This window comes from Balaenoptera borealis (genome assembly GCF_965194805.1).
Source record: "Balaenoptera borealis genome assembly, chromosome: 11".
NCBI classification, from domain to species: Eukaryota; Metazoa; Chordata; class Mammalia; order Artiodactyla; family Balaenopteridae; genus Balaenoptera; species Balaenoptera borealis.
The window spans coordinates 86,188,020-86,210,869 of NC_138868.1; the positions used below are offsets into that span (position 1 = coordinate 86,188,020).

General features: G+C 48.2%; 1 long non-coding RNA gene across 1 annotated transcript in view; it reads right to left on the reverse strand.

The window, feature by feature from the left end:
• The window catches only part of LOC309606203, a 910,895-nt gene that overhangs the window by 687,240 nt on the left and 200,805 nt on the right, over positions 1-22,850 (reverse strand). The window lies entirely within an intron of this gene.

Sequence of the window (22,850 nt, forward strand, 5' to 3'; positions counted from 1 at the left end):
TCGGAAAAGGAATAGGAGCTCGGGCCAGGCAGGCTGCAAGAAAAGATTTCCTTACGAAGAGGAAATGTGCCGTTCCTAAACAACATGGTGCGGGAGGCTGCAGAGTGGATGCTACTTCACTGAATGCACCTAGGAGACGGGAGCTGAGCAGGGGGCTGATGGCAGAGAGACCTTCAATACTACAGTTCTAAAGTATCATTGGGAGCTGACTGGATCTCTGAGTTCAGAGGCTCAAAGGCAGAAAAGCGAACCTCTGAGAACCCGGAGAAAGGCTGGTCTCCTTCTCTGCGGTTCTGCATGATATGCTGTCTCACGAGCTCCTGGGAAAGAACTCCTTGGCAACTGCCGCTTCTGGGCAAGGACATCCAGCTAGGCGGCTGAGGAAGGTTGTGCAGAAAGTCCCCGAAATGTAACACTAGGTTTCCATTAGGAAACATGCTGTGTCACTCTCCAGAAGGGCCACACTGACCCCTGAAGGGTCTAGAAGCTTTGGCAAGCCGCGTACAGCTCAGAGTCTCCCAGCGTCCCCAGGTTTCCTTTCATGTATCCTGGCACAAGCAGAAAACGTTCCTCGGGACGTGAAGCTGTGCTGGCTCTGGGAAAGTTAGTTTTCGGAGGGGGGACAGAGGCAATTCAATCTAACCCTGTCAAGGCAGCATCTGCGTTTTCTTCTCTCGTGGCGCACTGCACGGGGTTCCATGAACCTGAAATGTTCTCAATGTGTCGCTAACATAACGTGGCAATCAACCTCAGTGGTTTCAGCGGCATTCGAGGGTCCAACTCCTCAAGAGGCCTCGCCCCTCACGAGTCCCCTAGAAGAAATGTTGCGTCTTCTGTCTCGCCATCAGGAGGCGTTCTGTGCACCGTGTTGGTGCCTGGAGCGTAGGAAAGATGCACTCGATGTGCGGATGTAGGAAGTATACCAGGGCAGACGTCTGTTCAAATGCTTCTGCTCTAGGAACTATCCTGCCTGCCCAGAGAGCACTGTGCTCCAAGAGAGTGGCAGAGAAGGCCGTTCACACCACAGCAATGGCCTCTTTCCCCTCAGACAACTTGGAAGCATTTGCTACACTCCAGTACAACTCGCTGCTCGGCAGGACGTTCGGGCAGGCTGTGGCTATTTTCCACTCAAGCTGAACAGGCCCTGAGAGGCAGGCGAGACTTGAAAACATTCCTTGCCTACCTCTCCTTGAAGGCAGCGGTTAGCACTGTGTTCCAGGGCCCAGAATCTGAGCTGGGGAGGCCTTCGGTCTCCACGAAGAGGCATGCTTTGGGTTCAGTGTATGTACGAGTTTCTCAGGAGCAAGTTCTGCTTCTCTTATTTCGCCTCCTTTAGCTGTGTTTGGCAGCCCTTGGTATGCCCTAGGCCCTCGAAAGCAAGAGATTTTCACGGGGGGCCTTTGGAACGGGATATTGATCGAAGGACACTACGGCCACTGTTTCCTACCATCCAGCCACAGCTCTTCGGTGTTTCTTAGGGCGGTGAGGTATAACGAATGGGCACACAGGGTTTATGTTCTTGAAGAGATGCCTACGGCGTTGAGGGAAGGTGTCATTTCAACGCTATGCCAAACTCGGTGGTCTGAGACGGAAGAGGAGTCCCAGCCTGGCAGTCTGCAAGAAAGGACGTCTTCACTGAGGAGAGAATGTGCTGTTCCTTCCCCACAAGACGCGGGGCGTTGGAGACTTTCTTGCTCTTCCCTGAATGCACTTTACAGACTGTAGCTGAACAGTGGGCTAAGCGCAGAGAGACCTGCACCAGTAACCTTCGAAACTGTCCTTGGGAATTGGCTGGGTCTTTGTGCTCCAAGGCTGAGTAGAAAAGCTAACCTCTTCCAAACCAGAGAGAGGCAGGTCTCCTTCTCGGCGGTCCTACATGATATGCTGTCTCACGAGCTCAAAGCAAAGAAATCCTGGGCAACTGTTGCTTCTGGACAAGGCCCGTAACCTTGGGCAACGGGGTATTCCGAGAAGGAGAAGGAGGCCGTTGTTTCCTCCCATCACGCTACAACTCCTTTGTGTTTCATGGGAGGTAAGATGTAATGAATGGGGACCCATGGAGTATAGTCTTTCAGAGATGTGTCCGGCCTTGAGGGAAGGGGTCATTGCAGGGCTATGCCGAACTCGGCCTTCGGAAAAGGAATAGGAGCTCGGGCCAGGCAGGCTGCAAGAAAAGATTTCTTTACGAAGAGGAAATGTGCCGTTCCTAAACAACATGGTGCGGGAGGCTGCAGAGTGGATGCTACTTCACTGAATGCAGTTTGGAGACGGGAGCTGAGCAGGGGGCTGATGGCAGATAGACCTTCAATACTACAGTTCTAAAGTATCATTGGGAGCTGACTGGATCTCTGTGTTCAAAGGCTCAAAGGCAGAAAAGCGAACCTCTGAGAACCCGGAGAAAGGCTGGTCTCCTTCTCTGCGGTTCTGCATGGTATGCTGTCTCACGAGCTCCTGGGAAAGAACTCCTTGGCAACTGCCGCTTCTGGGCAAGGACATCCAGCTAGGCGGCTGAGGAAGGTTGTGCAGAAAGTCCCCGAAATGTAACTCTAGGTTTCCATTAGGAAACATGCTGTGTCACTCTCCAGAAGGGCCACACTGACCCCTGAATGCTCTAGAAGCTTCGGCAAGCCGCGTACAGCTCAGAGTCTCCCAGCGTCCCCAGGTTTCCTTTCATGTATCCTGGCACACAGCAGAAAACGTTGCTCGGGACGTGAAGCTGTGCTGGCTCTGGGAAAGTTAGTTTTCGGAGGGGGTCAGAGGCAATTCAATCTAACCCTGTCAAGGCAGCATCTGCGTTTTCTTCTCTCGTGGCGCACTGCACGGGGTTCCATGAACCTGAAATGCTCTCAATGTGTCGCTAACATAAAGTGGCAATCAACCTCAGTGGTTTCAGCGGCATTCGAGGGTCCAACTCCTCAAGAGGCCTCGCCCCTCACGAGCCCCCTAGAAGAAATGTTGCGTCTTCTGTCTCGCCATCAGGAGGAGTTCTGTGCACCGTGTTGGTGCCTGGAGCGTAGGAAAGATGCACTCGATGTGCGGATGTAGGAAGTATACCAGGGCAGACGTCTGTTCAAATGCTTCTGCTCTAGGAACTATCCTGCCTGCCCAGAGAGCACTGTGCTCCAAGAGAGTGGCAGAGAAGGCCGTTCACACCACAGCAATGGCCTCTTTCCCCTCAGACAACTTGGAAGCGTTTGCTACACTCCAGTACAACTCGCTGCTCGGCAGGACGTTCGGGCAGGCTGTGGCTATTTTCCACTCAAGCTGAACAGGCCCTGAGAGGCAGGCGAGACTTGAAAACATTCCTTGCCTACCTCTCCTTGAAGGCAGCGGTTAGCACTGTGTTCCAGGGCCCAGAATCTGAGCTGGGGAGGCCTTCGGTCTCCACGAAGAGGCATGCTTTGGGTTCAGTGTATGTACGAGTTTCTCAGGAGCAAGTTCTGCTTCTCTTATTTCGCCTCCTTTAGCTGTGTTTGGCAGCCCTTGGTATGCCCTAGGCCCTCGAAAGCAAGAGATTTTCACGGGGGGCCTTTGGAACGGGATATTGATCGAAGGACACTACGGCCACTGTTTCCTACCATCCAGCCACAGCTCTTTGGTGTTTCTTAGGGCGGTGAGGTATAACGAATGGGCACACAGGGTTTATGTTCTTGAAGAGATGCCTACGGCGTTGAGGGAAGGTGTCATTTCAACGCTATGCCAAACTCGGTGGTCTGAGACGGAAGAGGAGTCCCAGCCTGGCAGTCTGCAAGAAAGGACGTCTTCACTGAGGAGAGAATGTGCTGTTCCTTCCCCACAAGACGCGGGGCGTTGGAGACTTTCTTGCTCTTCCCTGAATGCACTTTACAGACTGTAGCTGAACAGTGGGCTAAGCGCAGAGAGACCTGCACCAGTAACCTTCGAAACTGTCATTGGGAATTGGCTGGGTCTTTGTGCTCCAAGGCTGAGTAGAAAAGCTAACCTCTTCCAAACCAGAGAGAGGCAGGTCTCCTTCTCGGCGGTCCTACATGATATGCTGTCTCACGAGCTCAAAGCAAAGAAATCCTGGGCAACTGTTGCTTCTGGACAAGGACCGTAACCTTGGGCAACGGGGTATTCCGAGAAGGAAAAGGAGGCCGTTGTTTCCTCCCATCACGCTACAACTCCTTTGTGTTTCATGGGAGGTAAGATGTAATGAATGGGGACCCATGGAGTATAGTCTTTCAGAGATGTGTCCGGCCTTGAGGGAAGGGGTCATTGCAGGGCTATGCCGAACTCGGCCTTCGGAAAAGGAATAGGAGCTCGGGCCAGGCAGGCTGCAAGAAAAGATTTCCTTACGAAGAGGAAATGTGCCGTTCCTAAACAACATGGTGCGGGAGGCTGCAGAGTGGATGCTACTTCACTGAATGCACCTAGGAGACGGGAGCTGAGCAGGGGGCTGATGGCAGAGAGACCTTCAATACTACAGTTCTAAAGTATCATTGGGAGCTGACTGGATCTCTGAGTTCAGAGGCTCAAAGGCAGAAAAGCGAACCTCTGAGAACCCGGAGAAAGGCTGGTCTCCTTCTCTGCGGTTCTGCATGATATGCTGTCTCACGAGCTCCTGGGAAAGAACTCCTTGGCAACTGCCGCTTCTGGGCAAGGACATCCAGCTAGGCGGCTGAGGAAGGTTGTGCAGAAAGTCCCCGAAATGTAACACTAGGTTTCCATTAGGAAACATGCTGTGTCACTCTCCAGAAGGGCCACACTGACCCCTGAAGGGTCTAGAAGCTTTGGCAAGCCGCGTACAGCTCAGAGTCTCCCAGCGTCCCCAGGTTTCCTTTCATGTATCCTGGCACAAGCAGAAAACGTTCCTCGGGACGTGAAGCTGTGCTGGCTCTGGGAAAGTTAGTTTTCGGAGGGGGGACAGAGGCAATTCAATCTAACCCTGTCAAGGCAGCATCTGCGTTTTCTTCTCTCGTGGCGCACTGCACGGGGTTCCATGAACCTGAAATGTTCTCAATGTGTCGCTAACATAACGTGGCAATCAACCTCAGTGGTTTCAGCGGCATTCGAGGGTCCAACTCCTCAAGAGGCCTCGCCCCTCACGAGTCCCCTAGAAGAAATGTTGCGTCTTCTGTCTCGCCATCAGGAGGCGTTCTGTGCACCGTGTTGGTGCCTGGAGCGTAGGAAAGATGCACTCGATGTGCGGATGTAGGAAGTATACCAGGGCAGACGTCTGTTCAAATGCTTCTGCTCTAGGAACTATCCTGCCTGCCCAGAGAGCACTGTGCTCCAAGAGAGTGGCAGAGAAGGCCGTTCACACCACAGCAATGGCCTCTTTCCCCTCAGACAACTTGGAAGCGTTTGCTACACTCCAGTACAACTCGCTGCTCGGCAGGACGTTCGGGCAGGCTGTGGCTATTTTCCACTCAAGCTGAACAGGCCCTGAGAGGCAGGCGAGACTTGAAAACATTCCTTGCCTACCTCTCCTTGAAGGCAGCGGTTAGCACTGTGTTCCAGGGCCCAGAATCTGAGCTGGGGAGGCCTTCGGTCTCCACGAAGAGGCATGCTTTGGGTTCAGTGTATGTACGAGTTTCTCAGGAGCAAGTTCTGCTTCTCTTATTTCGCCTCCTTTAGCTGTGTTTGGCAGCCCTTGGTATGCCCTAGGCCCTCGAAAGCAAGAGATTTTCACGGGGGGCCTTTGGAACGGGATATTGATCGAAGGACACTACGGCCACTGTTTCCTACCATCCAGCCACAGCTCTTCGGTGTTTCTTAGGGCGGTGAGGTATAACGAATGGGCACACAGGGTTTATGTTCTTGAAGAGATGCCTACGGCGTTGAGGGAAGGTGTCATTTCAACGCTATGCCAAACTCGGTGGTCTGAGACGGAAGAGGAGTCCCAGCCTGGCAGTCTGCAAGAAAGGACGTCTTCACTGAGGAGAGAATGTGCTGTTCCTTCCCCACAAGACGCGGGGCGTTGGAGACTTTCTTGCTCTTCCCTGAATGCACTTTACAGACTGTAGCTGAACAGTGGGCTAAGCGCAGAGAGACCTGCACCAGTAACCTTCGAAACTGTCATTGGGAATTGGCTGGGTCTTTGTGCTCCAAGGCTGAGTAGAAAAGCTAACCTCTTCCAAACCAGAGAGAGGCAGGTCTCCTTCTCGGCGGTCCTACATGATATGCTGTCTCACGAGCTCAAAGCAAAGAAATCCTGGGCAACTGTTGCTTCTGGACAAGGCCCGTAACCTTGGGCAACGGGGTATTCCGAGAAGGAGAAGGAGGCCGTTGTTTCCTCCCATCACGCTACAACTCCTTTGTGTTTCATGGGAGGTAAGATGTAATGAATGGGGACCCATGGAGTATAGTCTTTCAGAGATGTGTCCGGCCTTGAGGGAAGGGGTCATTGCAGGGCTATGCCGAACTCTGCCTTCGGAAAAGGAATAGGAGCTCGGGCCAGGCAGGCTGCAAGAAAAGATTTCTTTACGAAGAGGAAATGTGCCGTTCCTAAACAACATGGTGCGGGAGGCTGCAGAGTGGATGCTACTTCACTGAATGCACCTAGGAGACGGGAGCTGAGCAGGGGGCTGATGGCAGAGAGACCTTCAATACTACAGTTCTAAAGTATCATTGGGAGCTGACTGGATCTCTGTGTTCAAAGGCTCAAAGGCAGAAAAGCGAACCTCTGAGAACCCGGAGAAAGGCTGGTCTCCTTCTCTGCGGTTCTGCATGGTATGCTGTCTCACGAGCTCCTGGGAAAGAACTCCTTGGCAACTGCCGCTTCTGGGCAAGGACATCCAGCTAGGCGGCTGAGGAAGGTTGTGCAGAAAGTCCCCGAAATGTAACTCTAGGTTTCCATTAGGAAACATGCTGTGTCACTCTCCAGAAGGGCCACACTGACCCCTGAATGCTCTAGAAGCTTCGGCAAGCCGCGTACAGCTCAGAGTCTCCCAGCGTCCCCAGGTTTCCTTTCATGTATCCTGGCACACAGCAGAAAACGTTGCTCGGGACGTGAAGCTGTGCTGGCTCTGGGAAAGTTAGTTTTCGGAGGGGGGACAGAGGCAATTCAATCTAACCCTGTCAAGGCAGCATCTGCGTTTTCTTCTCTCGTGGCGCACTGCACGGGGTTCCATGAACCTGAAATGTTCTCAATGTGTCGCTAACATAAAGTGGCAATCAACCTCAGTGGTTTCAGCGGCATTCGAGGGTCCAACTCCTCAAGAGGCCTCGCCCCTCACGAGCCCCCTAGAAGAAATGTTGCGTCTTCTGTCTCGCCATCAGGAGGAGTTCTGTGCACCGTGTTGGTGCCTGGAGCGTAGGAAAGATGCACTCGATGTGCGGATGTAGGAAGTATACCAGGGCAGACGTCTGTTCAAATGCTTCTGCTCTAGGAACTATCCTGCCTGCCCAGAGAGCACTGTGCTCCAAGAGAGTGGCAGAGAAGGCCGTTCACACCACAGCAATGGCCTCTTTCCCCTCAGACAACTTGGAAGCGTTTGCTACACTCCAGTACAACTCGCTGCTCGGCAGGACGTTCGGGCAGGCTGTGGCTATTTTCCACTCAAGCTGAACAGGCCCTGAGAGGCAGGCGAGACTTGAAAACATTCCTTGCCTACCTCTCCTTGAAGGCAGCGGTTAGCACTGTGTTCCAGGGCCCAGAATCTGAGCTGGGGAGGCCTTCGGTCTCCACGAAGAGGCATGCTTTGGGTTCAGTGTATGTACGAGTTTCTCAGGAGCAAGTTCTGCTTCTCTTATTTCGCCTCCTTTAGCTGTGTTTGGCAGCCCTTGGTATGCCCTAGGCCCTCGAAAGCAAGAGATTTTCACGGGGGGCCTTTGGAACGGGATATTGATCGAAGGACACTACGGCCACTGTTTCCTACCATCCAGCCACAGCTCTTCGGTGTTTCTTAGGGCGGTGAGGTATAACGAATGGGCACACAGGGTTTATGTTCTTGAAGAGATGCCTACGGCGTTGAGGGAAGGTGTCATTTCAACGCTATGCCAAACTCGGTGGTCTGAGACGGAAGAGGAGTCCCAGCCTGGCAGTCTGCAAGAAAGGACGTCTTCACTGAGGAGAGAATGTGCTGTTCCTTCCCCACAAGACGCGGGGCGTTGGAGACTTTCTTGCTCTTCCCTGAATGCACTTTACAGACTGTAGCTGAACAGTGGGCTAAGCGCAGAGAGACCTGCACCAGTAACCTTCGAAACTGTCATTGGGAATTGGCTGGGTCTTTGTGCTCCAAGGCTGAGTAGAAAAGCTAACCTCTTCCAAACCAGAGAGAGGCAGGTCTCCTTCTCGGCGGTCCTACATGATATGCTGTCTCACGAGCTCAAAGCAAAGAAATCCTGGGCAACTGTTGCTTCTGGACAAGGCCCGTAACCTTGGGCAACGGGGTATTCCGAGAAGGAGAAGGAGGCCGTTGTTTCCTCCCATCACGCTACAACTCCTTTGTGTTTCATGGGAGGTAAGATGTAATGAATGGGGACCCATGGAGTATAGTCTTTCAGAGATGTGTCCGGCCTTGAGGGAAGGGGTCATTGCAGGGCTATGCCGAACTCTGCCTTCGGAAAAGGAATAGGAGCTCGGGCCAGGCAGGCTGCAAGAAAAGATTTCTTTACGAAGAGGAAATGTGCCGTTCCTAAACAACATGGTGCGGGAGGCTGCAGAGTGGATGCTACTTCACTGAATGCACCTAGGAGACGGGAGCTGAGCAGGGGGCTGATGGCAGAGAGACCTTCAATACTACAGTTCTAAAGTATCATTGGGAGCTGACTGGATCTCTGTGTTCAAAGGCTCAAAGGCAGAAAAGCGAACCTCTGAGAACCCGGAGAAAGGCTGGTCTCCTTCTCTGCGGTTCTGCATGGTATGCTGTCTCACGAGCTCCTGGGAAAGAACTCCTTGGCAACTGCCGCTTCTGGGCAAGGACATCCAGCTAGGCGGCTGAGGAAGGTTGTGCAGAAAGTCCCCGAAATGTAACTCTAGGTTTCCATTAGGAAACATGCTGTGTCACTCTCCAGAAGGGCCACACTGACCCCTGAATGCTCTAGAAGCTTCGGCAAGCCGCGTACAGCTCAGAGTCTCCCAGCGTCCCCAGGTTTCCTTTCATGTATCCTGGCACACAGCAGAAAACGTTGCTCGGGACGTGAAGCTGTGCTGGCTCTGGGAAAGTTAGTTTTCGGAGGGGGGACAGAGGCAATTCAATCTAACCCTGTCAAGGCAGCATCTGCGTTTTCTTCTCTCGTGGCGCACTGCACGGGGTTCCATGAACCTGAAATGTTCTCAATGTGTCGCTAACATAAAGTGGCAATCAACCTCAGTGGTTTCAGCGGCATTCGAGGGTCCAACTCCTCAAGAGGCCTCGCCCCTCACGAGCCCCCTAGAAGAAATGTTGCGTCTTCTGTCTCGCCATCAGGAGGAGTTCTGTGCACCGCGTTGGTGCCTGGAGCGTAGGAAAGATGCACTCGATGTGCGGATGTAGGAAGTATACCAGGGCAGACGTCTGTTCAAATGCTTCTGCTCTAGGAACTATCCTGCCTGCCCAGAGAGCACTGTGCTCCAAGAGAGTGGCAGAGAAGGCCGTTCACACCACAGCAATGGCCTCTTTCCCCTCAGACAACTTGGAAGCGTTTGCTACACTCCAGTACAACTCGCTGCTCGGCAGGACGTTCGGGCAGGCTGTGGCTATTTTCCACTCAAGCTGAACAGGCCCTGAGAGGCAGGCGAGACTTGAAAACATTCCTTGCCTACCTCTCCTTGAAGGCAGCGGTTAGCACTGTGTTCCAGGGCCCAGAATCTGAGCTGGGGAGGCCTTCGGTCTCCACGAAGAGGCATGCTTTGGGTTCCGTGTATGTACGAGTTTCTCAGGAGCAAGTTCTGCTTCTCTTATTTCGCCTCCTTTAGCTGTGTTTGGCAGCCCTTGGTATGCCCTAGGCCCTCGAAAGCAAGAGATTTTCACGGGGGGCCTTTGGAACGGGATATTGATCGAAGGACACTACGGCCACTGTTTCCTACCATCCAGCCACAGCTCTTCGGTGTTTCTTAGGGCGGTGAGGTATAACGAATGGGCACACAGGGTTTATGTTCTTGAAGAGATGCCTACGGCGTTGAGGGAAGGTGTCATTTCAACGCTATGCCAAACTCGGTGGTCTGAGACGGAAGAGGAGTCCCAGCCTGGCAGTCTGCAAGAAAGGACGTCTTCACTGAGGAGAGAATGTGCTGTTCCTTCCCCACAAGACGCGGGGCGTTGGAGACTTTCTTGCTCTTCCCTGAATGCACTTTACAGACTGTAGCTGAACAGTGGGCTAAGCGCAGAGAGACCTGCACCAGTAACCTTCGAAACTGTCATTGGAAATTGGCTGGGTCTTTGTGCTCCAAGGCTGAGTAGAAAAGCTAACCTCTTCCAAACCAGAGAGAGGCAGGTCTCTTTCTCGGCGGTCCTACATGATATGCTGTCTCACGAGCTCAAAGCAAAGAAATCCTGGGCAACTGTTGCTTCTGGACAAGGCCCGTAACCTTGGGCAACGGGGTATTCCGAGAAGCAGAAGGAGGCTGTTGTTTCCTCCCATCACGCTACAACTCCTTTGTGTTTCATGGGAGGTAAGATGTAATGAATGGGGACCCATGGAGTATAGTCTTTCAGAGATGTGTCCGGCCTTGAGGGAAGGGGTCATTGCAGGGCTATGCCGAACTCGGCCTTCGGAAAAGGAATAGGAGCTCGGGCCAGGCAGGCGGCAAGAAAAGATTTCTTTACGAAGAGGAAATGTGCCGTTCCTAAACAACATGGTGCGGGAGGCTGCAGAGTGGATGCTACTTCACTGAATGCACCTAGGAGACGGGAGCTGAGCAGGGGGCTGATGGCAGAGAGACCGTCAATACTACAGTTCTAAAGTATCATTGGGAGCTGACTGGATCTCTGTGTTCAAAGGCTCAAAGGCAGAAAAGCGAACCTCTGAAAACCCGGAGAAAGGCTGGTCTCCTTCTCTGCGGTTCTGCATGGTATGCTGTCTCACGAGCTCCTGGGAAAGAACTCCTTGGCAACTGCCGCTTCTGGGCAAGGACATCCAGCTAGGCGGCTGAGGAAGGTTGTGCAGAAAGTCCCCGAAATGTAACTCTAGGTTTCCATTAGGAAACATGCTGTGTCACTCTCCAGAAGGGCCACACTGACCCCTGAATGCTCTAGAAGCTTCGGCAAGCCGCGTACAGCTCAGAGTCTCCCAGCGTCCCCAGGTTTCCTTTCATGTATCCTGGCACACAGCAGAAAACGTTGCTCGGGACGTGAAGCTGTGCTGGCTCTGGGAAAGTTAGTTTTCGGAGGGGGGACAGAGGCAATTCAATCTAACCCTGTCAAGGCAGCATCTGCGTTTTCTTCTCTCATGGCGCACTGCACGGGGTTCCATGAACCTGAAATGCTCTCAATGTGTCGCTAACATAACATGGCAATCAACCTCAGTGGTTTCAGCGGCATTCGAGGGTCCAACTCCTCAAGAGGCCTCGCCCCTCACGAGCCCCCTAGAAGAAATGTTGCGTCTTCTGTCTCGCCATCAGGAGGAGTTCTGTGCACCGTGTTGGTGCCTGGAGCGTAGGAAAGATGCACTCGATGTGCGGATGTAGGAAGTATACCAGGGCAGACGTCTGTTCAAATGCTTCTGCTCTAGGAACTATCCTGCCTGCCCAGAGAGCACTGTGCTCCAAGAGAGTGGCAGAGAAGGCCGTTCACACCACAGCAATGGCCTCTTTCCCCTCAGACAACTTGGAAGCGTTTGCTACACTCCAGTACAACTCGCTGCTCGGCAGGACGTTCGGGCAGGCTGTGGCTATTTTCCACTCAAGCTGAACAGGCCCTGAGAGGCAGGCGAGACTTGAAAACATTCCTTGCCTACCTCTCCTTGAAGGCAGCGGTTAGCACTGTGTTCCAGGGCCCAGAATCTGAGCTGGGGAGGCCTTCGGTCTCCACGAAGAGGCATGCTTTGGGTTCAGTGTATGTACGAGTTTCTCAGGAGCAAGTTCTGCTTCTCTTATTTCGCCTCCTTTAGCTGTGTTTGGCAGCCCTTGGTATGCCCTAGGCCCTCGAAAGCAAGAGATTTTCACGGGGGGCCTTTGGAACGGGATATTGATCGAAGGACACTACGGCCACTGTTTCCTACCATCCAGCCACAGCTCTTCGGTGTTTCTTAGGGCGGTGAGGTATAACGAATGGGCACACAGGGTTTATGTTCTTGAAGAGATGCGTACAGCGTTGAGGGAAGGGGTCATTTCAACGCTATGCCAAACTCGGTGGTCTGAGACGGAAGAGGAGTCCCAGCCTGGCAGTCTGCAAGAAAGGACGTCTTCACTGAGGAGAGAATGTGCTGTTCCTTCCCCACAAGACGCGGGGCGTTGGAGACTTTCTTGCTCTTCCCTGAATGCACTTTACAGACTGTAGCTGAACAGTGGGCTAAGCGCAGAGAGACCTGCACCAGTAACCTTCGAAACTGTCATTGGGAATTGGCTGGGTCTTTGTGCTCCAAGGCTGAGTAGAAAAGCTAACCTCTTCCAAACCAGAGAGAGGCAGGTCTCCTTCTCGGCGGTCCTACATGATATGCTGTCTCACGAGCTCAAAGCGAAGAAATCCTGGGCAACTGTTGCTTCTGGACAAGGCCCGTAACCGTGGGCAACGGGGTATTCCGAGAAGGAGAAGGAGGCTGTTGTTTCCTCCCATCACGCTACAACTCCTTTGTGTTTCATGGGAGGTAAGATGTAATGAATGGGGACCCATGGAGTATAGTCTTTCAGAGATGTGTCCGGCCTTGAGGGAAGGGGTCATTGCAGGGCTATGCCGAACTCGGCCTTCGGAAAAGGAATAGGAGCTCGGGCCAGGCAGGCTGCAAGAAAAGATTTCTTTACGAAGAGGAAATGTGCCGTTCCTAAACAACATGGTGCGGGAGGCTGCAGAGTGGATGCTACTTCACTGAATGCACCTAGGAGACGGGAGCTGAGCAGGGGGCTGATGGCAGAGAGACCGTCAATACTACAGTTCTAAAGTATCATTGGGAGCTGACTGGATCTCTGTGTTCAAAGGCTCAAAGGCAGAAAAGCGAACCTCTGAAAACCCGGAGAAAGGCTGGTCTCCTTCTCTGCGGTTCTGCATGGTATGCTGTCTCACGAGCTCCTGGGAAAGAACTCCTTGGCAACTGCCGCTTCTGGGCAAGGACATCCAGCTAGGCGGCTGAGGAAGGTTGTGCAGAAAGTCCCCGAAATGTAACTCTAGGTTTCCATTAGGAAACATGCTGTGTCACTCTCCAGAAGGGCCACACTGACCCCTGAAGCGTCTAGAAGCTTTGGCAAGCCGCGTACAGCTCAGAGTCTCCCAGCGTCCCCAGGTTTCCTTTCATGTATCCTGGCACACAGCAGAAAACGTTGCTCGGGACGTGAAGCTGTGCTGGCTCTGGGAAAGTTAGTTTTCGGAGGGGGGACAGAGGCAATTCAATCTAACCCTGTCAAGGCAGCATCTGCGTTTTCTTCTCTCGTGGCGCACTGCACGGGGTTCCATGAACCTGAAATGTTCTCAATGTGTCGCTACCATAAAGTGGCAATCAACCTCAGTGGTTTCAGCGGCATTCGAGGGTCCAACTCCTCAAGAGGCCTCGCCCCTCACGAGCCCCCTAGAAGAAATGTTGCGTCTTCTGTCTCGCCATCAGGAGGAGTTCTGTGCACCGTGTTGGTGCCTGGAGCGTAGGAAAGATGCACTCGATGTGCGGATGTAGGAAGTATACCAGGGCAGACGTCTGTTCAAATGCTTCTGCTCTAGGAACTATCCTGCCTGCCCAGAGAGCACTGTGCTCCAAAAGAGTGGCAGTGAAGGTCGTTCACACCACAGCCATGGCCTCTTTCCCCTGAGAGAACATCAAATCTTTTCCTACCCTCTCTTAAAACTCGGTTTTCTGTAGATCGTTCAGGTAGGTTGTGGCTTATGTTCACGCAATTTGTTTCAGCTCTGAAATGCAGGCGAGACCTGCAAACCTGCTTTTCCTAGCTGTCCATGTAAGCAGTGGTTAGCACTCTTTCCCTTGGTAAATAGCTGAGCTGGGGAGGATATCGGACTCCACAAAGAGGCTTGCTTTTTGTGCAGTAAATGTACCTGTTTCTCTGGAGCATATTCTGTATCTTTTATTTCTCCTCGTTTATCGGTGTTTGGCACCGGTCGGTATGATCCATATCTTTGAAAGCAAGAACCTTTCATGGGGCCTTTGGAAACTGGATATTCATAGAAGAAGGAGGACGGCCATTGTTTCATCCCATCAAGCTACAAGTCCTTTGTGTTTCATAGGAAGTAAGATGTAACAAATGGGCACACAGGGATTATGTTCTTTAAGAGGTGTGTACGGCATTGAGGGAAGGGGTCATTTGAACGCTATGCCAAACTCGCTGTTCGGAAAAGGAGTAGGAGTCCGAGCCTGGCAGGCTGCAAGAAAGACTTCTCATTCCCTGAGGGAATGTGCTGTTCCTAAACAACAAGGTGCAGGAAATTGTAGAGTTTATGGTTCTTCACTGAATGCACCTTACATGTGATATCTGAGCAATGTGCCAATGGCAGAGAGACCTGTAACATGACCCTTTTGTTTTTTCATCATTAGAGAGCGGCCTGCCCCCTTTGATTTTTTAATTTTATTTTTTAACATCTTTTTGCAGTATAAATCTGATTTATAACAAAGTGAAGCACATACATATACATATATCCCAATATCTCCTCCCTCTTGCGTCTCCTTCCCACCCTACTTATCCCACCCCCTAGGTGGTCACAAAACACTGAGCTGATGTCCCTGTGTTATGTGGCTGCTTCCCACTAGGCTACCTATTTTACCCTTGGTAGCATATATAAGTCCATTCCACTCTCTCACTTCGTTCCAGCTTACCCTTCCCTATCCCCTTGTCCTCAAGTCCATTCTCTCCATTTGCGTCTTTATTCCTGTCCTGCCCCTAGGTTCTTCTTAACCATTTTTTTTTCTTTTCTTTTTTTTAGATTCCATGTATATGTGTTAGCATACGGTATTTGTTTTTCTCTTTCTGATTTACTTCACTCTGTATGAAAGACTCTAGGTCATCCACCTCACTAAAAATAACTGAATTTTTTTCTTTGTATGGCTGAGTAATATTCCGTTGTATATATGTGCCACATCTTTATCCATTCATCTGTCGATGGACACTTAGGTTGCTTCCATGTCCTGGGTATTGTAAATAGAGCTGCAATGAACATTGTGGTACATGACTCTTTTTGAATCATGGTTTCTCAGAGTATATGCCCAGTAGCGGGATTGCTGGATGGTATGGTTTTTCTATTTTTAGTTTTTTAAGGAACTTCCATACTGTTCTCCATAGTGGCTCCATATCAATTTACATTCCAACCAACAGTGCAAGAGGGTTCCCTTTTCTCCACACCCTCTCCAGCATTTATTGTTTCTAGATTTTTTCATGATGGCCATTCTGACTTGTGTGAGGTAATACCTCATTGTAGTTTTGATTTGCATTTCTCTAATGATTAGTGATGTTGAGCATTCTTTCATGTGTTTGTTGGCAATCTGTATATCTTCTTTGGAGAAATGTCTATTTAGGTCTTCTGCCCATTTTTGGATTGGGTTGCTTTCTTTCTGATATTGAGCTGCATGTGCTCCTTATATATTTTGGAGATTAATCATTGTCAGTTGCTTCATTTGCAAATATTTTCTCCCATTCTGAGGGTTGTCTTTTTGTCTTGTTTATGGTTTCCTTTGCTGTACAAAAGCTTTTAGCTTTCATTAGGTCCCATTTGTTTATTGTTGTTTTTATTTCCATTTCTCTAGGAGGTGGGTCAAAAAGGATCTTGCTGTGATTTATGTCATAGAGTGTTTTGCCTGTTTTCTTCTAAGTGTTTTATAGTGTCTTGCATTACATTTAGGTGTTTAATCCATTTTCAGTTTATTTTTCTGTATGGTGTTAGGAAGTGTTCTAATTTCATTCTTTTACATGTAGCTGTACAGTTTTCCATGCTCCACTTATTGAAGAGGCTCTCTTTTCTCCCTTGTATATTCTTCCTCCTTTATTAAAAATAAGGTGACCATATGTTCATGGGTTTATCTCTGGGCTTTCTATCCTGTTCCATTGATGTATATTTCTGTTTTTGTGCCAGGACCATATTTTCTTGATTACTGTAGCTTTGTAGTATAGTCTGAAGTCAGGCAGCCTGATTCCTTCATCTGCATCTTTCTCAGGATTGTTTAGCTATTCAGGGTCTTTTTTGTTTCCATACAAATTGTGAGATTTTTTGTTCTAGTTCTGTGAAAAATGCCTTTGTTTTTTTGATAGGGATTGCCTTTTATCTGTAGATTGCTTTGGGTAGTATAGTCATTTTCACAATGTTGATTCTTCCAATCCAAGAATGTGGTATATCTTTCTATCTGTATCATCTTTAATTACTTAAGTAATAAAGTCTTATAGTTTTCTGCATACAGGTCTTCTGTCCCCTTAGGTAGGTTTATTGCTAGGTGTTTTGTTTTTGTTTTTGTTTTTTTACAATGGTAAATGGGAGTGCCTCCTTAATTTCTCTTTCAGATTTTTCATCAGTAGTGTACAGGAATGCAAGAGACTTTTGTGCATTAATTTTGTATCCTCCTACTTTACCGAATTCATTGATTAGCTCTAGTGGTTTTTTGGTAAAGTCTTTAGGATTCTCTATGTAGAGTATCATGTCATCTGCAAATAGTGACAGTTTTACTTATTCTTTTCCAATTTGGATCCCTTTTATTTTGTTTTCTTCTCTGATTGCTGTGGCTAAAACTTCCAAAACTATGTTGAATAATAGTGGTAAGAGTGGGCAACATTTTCTCGTTCCTGATCTTAACACTGGAGAAGCAGGCTAATGGCAGAGAGACCTGCAAAACTATCCTTCTAAAGTTTCACTGGGAGCTGACTAGAGCTCCGTGTTCAACGGCCTAGTAGGAATGCTAACCTCTTAAACCACGGGGAAAGGCGGGTTTCCTTCTCTTTGGTACTGCATGGTATATTATGTCTCACGAGCTCCAGGAAAAGAACTCGTTGGACACACTGTTGTTTCTGGAGAAGGACCTTAACCCAAGTGGCTGAGGAATGTCATGCCTTAGGTCCCAGAAGTGTAACACTAGGGTTCCATTAGGTGAACTGGCGTCTCACCTCCCAGAAGTTCCTCACTGACCCACCGAAGTGGCTATAAGCCTCTTCAACCCACGTACAGCGTAGCGTCTACCTTAGTGCCCAGGAGATTTCCTTTTTTTTTAGCCAAGCACACAGTAGAAATGTTTGGGGGGATGTCAGCATGTTCTTTCTCTAGGGAAGTTATTTTAGGGGAGCAGAACATAGGCGTTTCATCCTAACACTTGTCAATCTAGCATTTGTTTTTTGAGCTCATGCCATACTGAACGTGGTTCCATAAACTTTTTAATGCAGTCATTGTGTCGCTTACATCACGTGACTTTGAAGCTACGTGGTGTCCAGGGTATTGAAAGGAAAAGACTTTCAGGTGACCTCATCGTGCACGATTCTCCTATAAGAAATGTCAGCTGTTGTTTCTTACCATCAGAAAGAAGTACTGTGCACCATGTTGGTTCATGGAATGTAAGACACACTCGAAGTGTGGATGCAGTAAATATACCGGGGCAGACATCTGTCCAACTGCTTCTCCTATAGGAACCATCAAGCCTGCCCTGACTGCATTGTTCTCCAAAGCAATGGGATTGAAGGCCTTTCACACCACAGGAAAGGCATCTTTTCCCTTAGAGAAAATGGAAGCATTTGGTAAACTCTAGTAAACCTAGGTTTTGTGCAGGCTGTTCATGCAGGTTGTGGTACTTGTATCGCGATTTGGACAAGCGCTGAAATGCATGCGAGACCTGTAACAATACCCTTCTGAACTTTCACTGGGAGCTGACTGGAGCTCCATGTTCAATGGCCTAGTAGGAATGCTAACCTCTTAAACCATGGGGAAAGGCGGGTTTCCTTCTCTTTGGTACTTCATTCTATGGTATGTCTAACGAGCTCCATGAAAAGAACTCTTTCGGCACACTGCTGTTTTTGGACGGGGACCTTAACCCATGTGGCTGAGGAATGTCATGCCTTAGGTCCCAGCAGTGTAACACTAGGGTTTCATTAGGACACCTGGCTTCTCACCTCCCAGAAGTGCCTCACTGACCCACTGAAGTGGCTATAAGTCCCTTCAATCCGCATACAGCATAGAGTCTCCCATAGTCCCCAGGAGATTTTCTTTTTTTTAACCAAGCACACAGCAGAAATATTTTTGGGGACGTGACCAGGTTCTTTCTCTAGGGAAGTTATTTTGGTGTGTGTGTGTGTGGGGGGGGAATATAGGCATTTCATCCTAACACTTGTCAATGTAGCATTTGTGTTTCTTAGCTCAAGTCGCAATGAACGTGGTTTTATAAATTTGTAAATGCAGTCATTGTGTCACTTACATCACGTGGCATTAAAGCTACGTGGTGTCAATGGGATTGAAAGGAAAAGACTTTCAGGCAGCCTCATCATGCACGAGTCTCCTATAAGAAATGTCGGCTGTTGTTTCTTACCATCAGAAAGGAGTATTGCGAACCGTGTTGGTTCATGGAGCGTAATACACACTCGAGGTGTGGATGCAGCAAATATACCAGGGCAGACATCTGTCCTACTGCTTCTCCTGTAGGAACCATCAAGCCTGCTCAGAGCGCATTGTTCCCCAGAGCAATGGGAGTGAGGGCCTTTCACACTGCAGGAAAGGCCTTGTTTCCCTTAGAGAAAATGGAAGTGTTTCGTACACTCTAGTAAAACTAAGTTTTATGCAGGCTGTGGACCTTGTACTCACGATTTGGATAGGTGCTGAAATGCTTGCAAGACCTGCAAACCAAGTTTTCCTACCTGTCCTTGTAAGCTGTGGTAAGCTCTCTGTTCCAGAGCTAAAGAAGCTCAGCAGTGGAGACTTTTGGGCTCTACGAAAAGGCTTGTTTTTTGTCCTGTAAACATACGTGTTTCTCAGAAGCAAGTTGTTGTGTATCTCGCATTTCTCATTGTTTAGTGATGTTCCATGCCCGTCGGTATGCTCTATACCGTTGAAAGCCAGAGCCTTTCACGGGGCCCACGGAAACGGGATATTTATAGAAGGAGAAGGAAGCCCATTGTTTCTTACCATCAAGCCAGAACTCTTGTGCGTTTCTTGAAGGGTAAGATGTAGATGAAGGGGGACACATGGATTATATTCTTTTAGAGATATGTACGGTGTTTATGGAAGGGGTCCTTTGAACGCTGTGCCAAACTCGGTTTTCTAATAAGGAATAGGAGTCCAAGACTCTCAGACTGCAGGAAAAGACTTCTTTACTGTAGAGAAAATGTGCGTGTTCCTTACGAGCAATATGCGTGAAGTTGTAGAGTTTATGGTTCCTCACTGGAAGCACCTTACAGACGGAACCTGGAGCAGTGGGCTAATGGCAGTAGACCTGCAACACTATCTTTCTAAACTTTCACTGGGAGCTGCCTGGAGCTCCTTGTCCAAAGGCCTAGTAGAAATGCTAACCTGTTAAACGACCAGGAAATGCTGGTTTCCTTGTGTTCGGAACTGCATGGTATGGTATGTCTCATGAGTTCCAAGGAAAGAATTCATGAGGCACACTTGTTTCAGGATACGGGCCTTAACCCAAGCAGCTGAGGAATGTAGTCCCTTAGTTCACAGATGTGTAACTTCAGTGTTCCATTAGGATACCTGGTGTCTCACCTCCTGAAAGTGCCTCACTGACCCACTGAAGAAGCCATAGGCCTCTTCAACCCTCATACAACGCAGTCTCCCATAGTCCCCACAAGATTTTTTTTAAACCAAGCACACAGAAGGAATATTTTTGTGGGTGTGACCGTGTTCTTTCTCTAGGGAAGTCGTTTTTTGGGGTAACACATGCATTTCATCCTAACACTTGTGAATCTAGTATTTGTGTTTCTTAGATCATGTCTCACTTAACGTGGTTCCATAAACTTGTAAATCAAGTCTTTGTGTCTCTTACATCACGTTGCACTTCAAGGTACGTGGTGTCAATGGGATTGAAAGGAAAAGATTTTCAGGTGGCGTCATCATGCATGAGTCTTCTATAAGAAATGTCAGAAAGTTGTTTCTTACCATAAGAAAGGAGTGCTGTGCACCATGTTCGTTCTTGGAGCATAAGATACACTTGACGTGTGGATGCAGGAAATGGACTATTGAAGAGATCTGTCCTATTGCTTCTCCTATAGGAACTAACAAGCCCACCCAGAGTGCATTGTTCTACAAACCAATGGGAGTGAAGGCCTTTCACACCGCAGGAAAGGCCTTGTTTCCCTTAGAGAAAATGGAAGCTTTTCTTACACGCTAGTAGGAGTAGGTTTTATACAGATTGTCCACGGAGGGTGTGGAACTTGTACCCGGGATTTGGAGCAGCTGCTGAAATGTTTGGGAGACCTGCAAAGTTAGTTTTCCCACCTGTCCTTGCAAGCTGCGGTGGAGCTCTCTGTTCCACGGTCAAATAAACTGAGGGGCGGGGGGAGGCTTTTGCACTCTACAGAGAGGCTTGTTTCTCATTCTGTAAATGTATATGTTTCTCACTAGGTAGATGAAAGAACTTTGAGGCAAAGGGGATGGAACTCAACCCAGGTAGCTGAAGCAGGCAGTGTTTGATTTCCTAGACTAGGAACTCTTTTGTTTGTATAGGCTACCTTGAGTCTTCCTGTATGCAGTAGCTCATGGAGAAGATAATGGGATCAAGGCTTCTTCAACCACTGGACAATGAAGAGTTCCTTAGAGTAACCAGAAGAACTTGTTACCAAGCTACCAAGCACAAAGTTTTTCTAACAATTTTATATCTTGTGGTTTACCTATATGTATCCAGCACTTATTATTCTTAAGGCATGTTGATCTCCACTTACTGTGCTCTCTCCAATTGAAAGCAGAATCCTTTCACTGGGCATAGGTAAACATGATTTTCATAGAAGGAGAATGCAGCCAATTGTTTCCTAACATAAGAAATAAGTACTATGCACTTTGTTCTTTCATTGAGTATAAGATATATTTGAAGTGTGGTGTATGTATAATAATATAGTTTTTCAGAGATCTGTACAACTATTCTTTCTCGAGGTACTTTAAAGCTGTGTCAAGCTTCGAGTTCTAAAGGTGAGTAAGACTGAAGGCTTTTAATACTGTAAGAAAATGCTAGTTTCCCAGATAGAAAATATATGCGTTTCTAATAAGCTAGATGAACGAAGTTTTACACAGATTGTTCTTTCAGTGTATGGAACTTGTACGCAGGATTTGGAGTAGCTAGTGAAGTGTTTGAGATACCTGCAAACCCACCCTTTCTAGTGTGGAGACGTGTAAATGTCAATCACTGCCAGGCTGGTGGAAATCTGACCATGCCTTCTGTGACTGTCCATGGTCCCCAGCAGGGGTCTTAATTTTTTCTAATAGAATTTTGAAAAACTATCTATACTCTCCGTCATTTAAAAAGCTATATCTAAATTTTCACCTTAATTTTAAAGAGTTTTCTAAAAAAAAAAAAAAAGTTTTCTTATGTAAATACAAATATTTAAAATAAAATTATTACCTTACTCTTTAAACATTAAAAAAAGCAAATCATCTATTTCATCTAGATGTTAAAATTTATTAGTATGTGTTAAACTTCAAATTGTGATGTAAAGTTCTAGAATGTATATCAGAAATAAAACTATTTTTAGCCCTGCAATTCTTTCTTCCCATATCATGAACCTTACAAATTCATCTATAGTGAACAATTATAATCTTATTCGGAAATTCCACAACAAAATAATCAGTGTCTCATCTAAGACTTATTTTTGATCACTACTGTTTTGAAAGCTTGATGCTGAAGATTAGCATCACTAACATACAGTAACAAGATATATAATTGCCTGCACAGCCATCATTCACAGACAGCGTTTTTTCTTTAGGTAGTCTAAAGCATTACTACTACAAAGCAATGCATGCTGAGTACAGTATTAAGAATAAACCAAAATGTTTTCCCTTCTGCATAATAATTTGACCTCTGTTCCTCCTGCAAGCTTGACCTAAGGTATGTTAACTGGGTAACTATGGCATATATGTAGGTAAAACATAATCCCTGATTGCACTGGACTGGAACAAACTATGAAAGAACTAGAAATACCCAATAATGACAACATAGCTTTGGCTATCAGGGCATAATTAGGTCTAACTGACAATTCTAAGTTTTGCTATTTAAATAAAGGAGTTAAAAGATCATATTTGCGGGGCTTCCCTGGTGGTGCAGTGGTTAAGAATCCGCCTGCCAATGCAGGGAACACGGGTTCGAGACCTGGTCTGGGAAGATCCCACATGCTGCGGAGCAACTAAGTCCTTGCGCCACAACTACTGAGCCTGCGCTCTAGAGCCCACGAACCACAACTACTGAAGCCCGTGTGCCACAACTACTGAAGCCTGTGTGCCACAACTACTGAAGCCCATGCGCCTAGAGCCCGTGCTCCAAAAGAGAAGCCACCACAATAAGAAGCCCGTGCACTGCAACAAAGAGTAGCCCCTGCTCTCAGCAACTAGAGAAAACTGGCATGCAGCAGCGAAGACCCAATGCAGCCAAAAATTAAATGAATAAATAAATTTATTTAAAAAAATTTAAAAAATAAAAGAGCATATTTGCTGGGACTTCCTTAGCGGTCCAGTGGTTAAGGGGGTGAGGATTTGATCCCTGGTCGGGGAACTAAGATCCTACATGCCGCTCAGCCAAAAAAAAAAAAAAAAAAAAAAGAGCATATTTGGGTTGCCTTTAGCACCCAGATCAATGCATTAGGAATACCAATTAACTCTTGGTAATAACTATAGTCAGGATTAGTAGTTATTTCAGCCCTTTAAAAA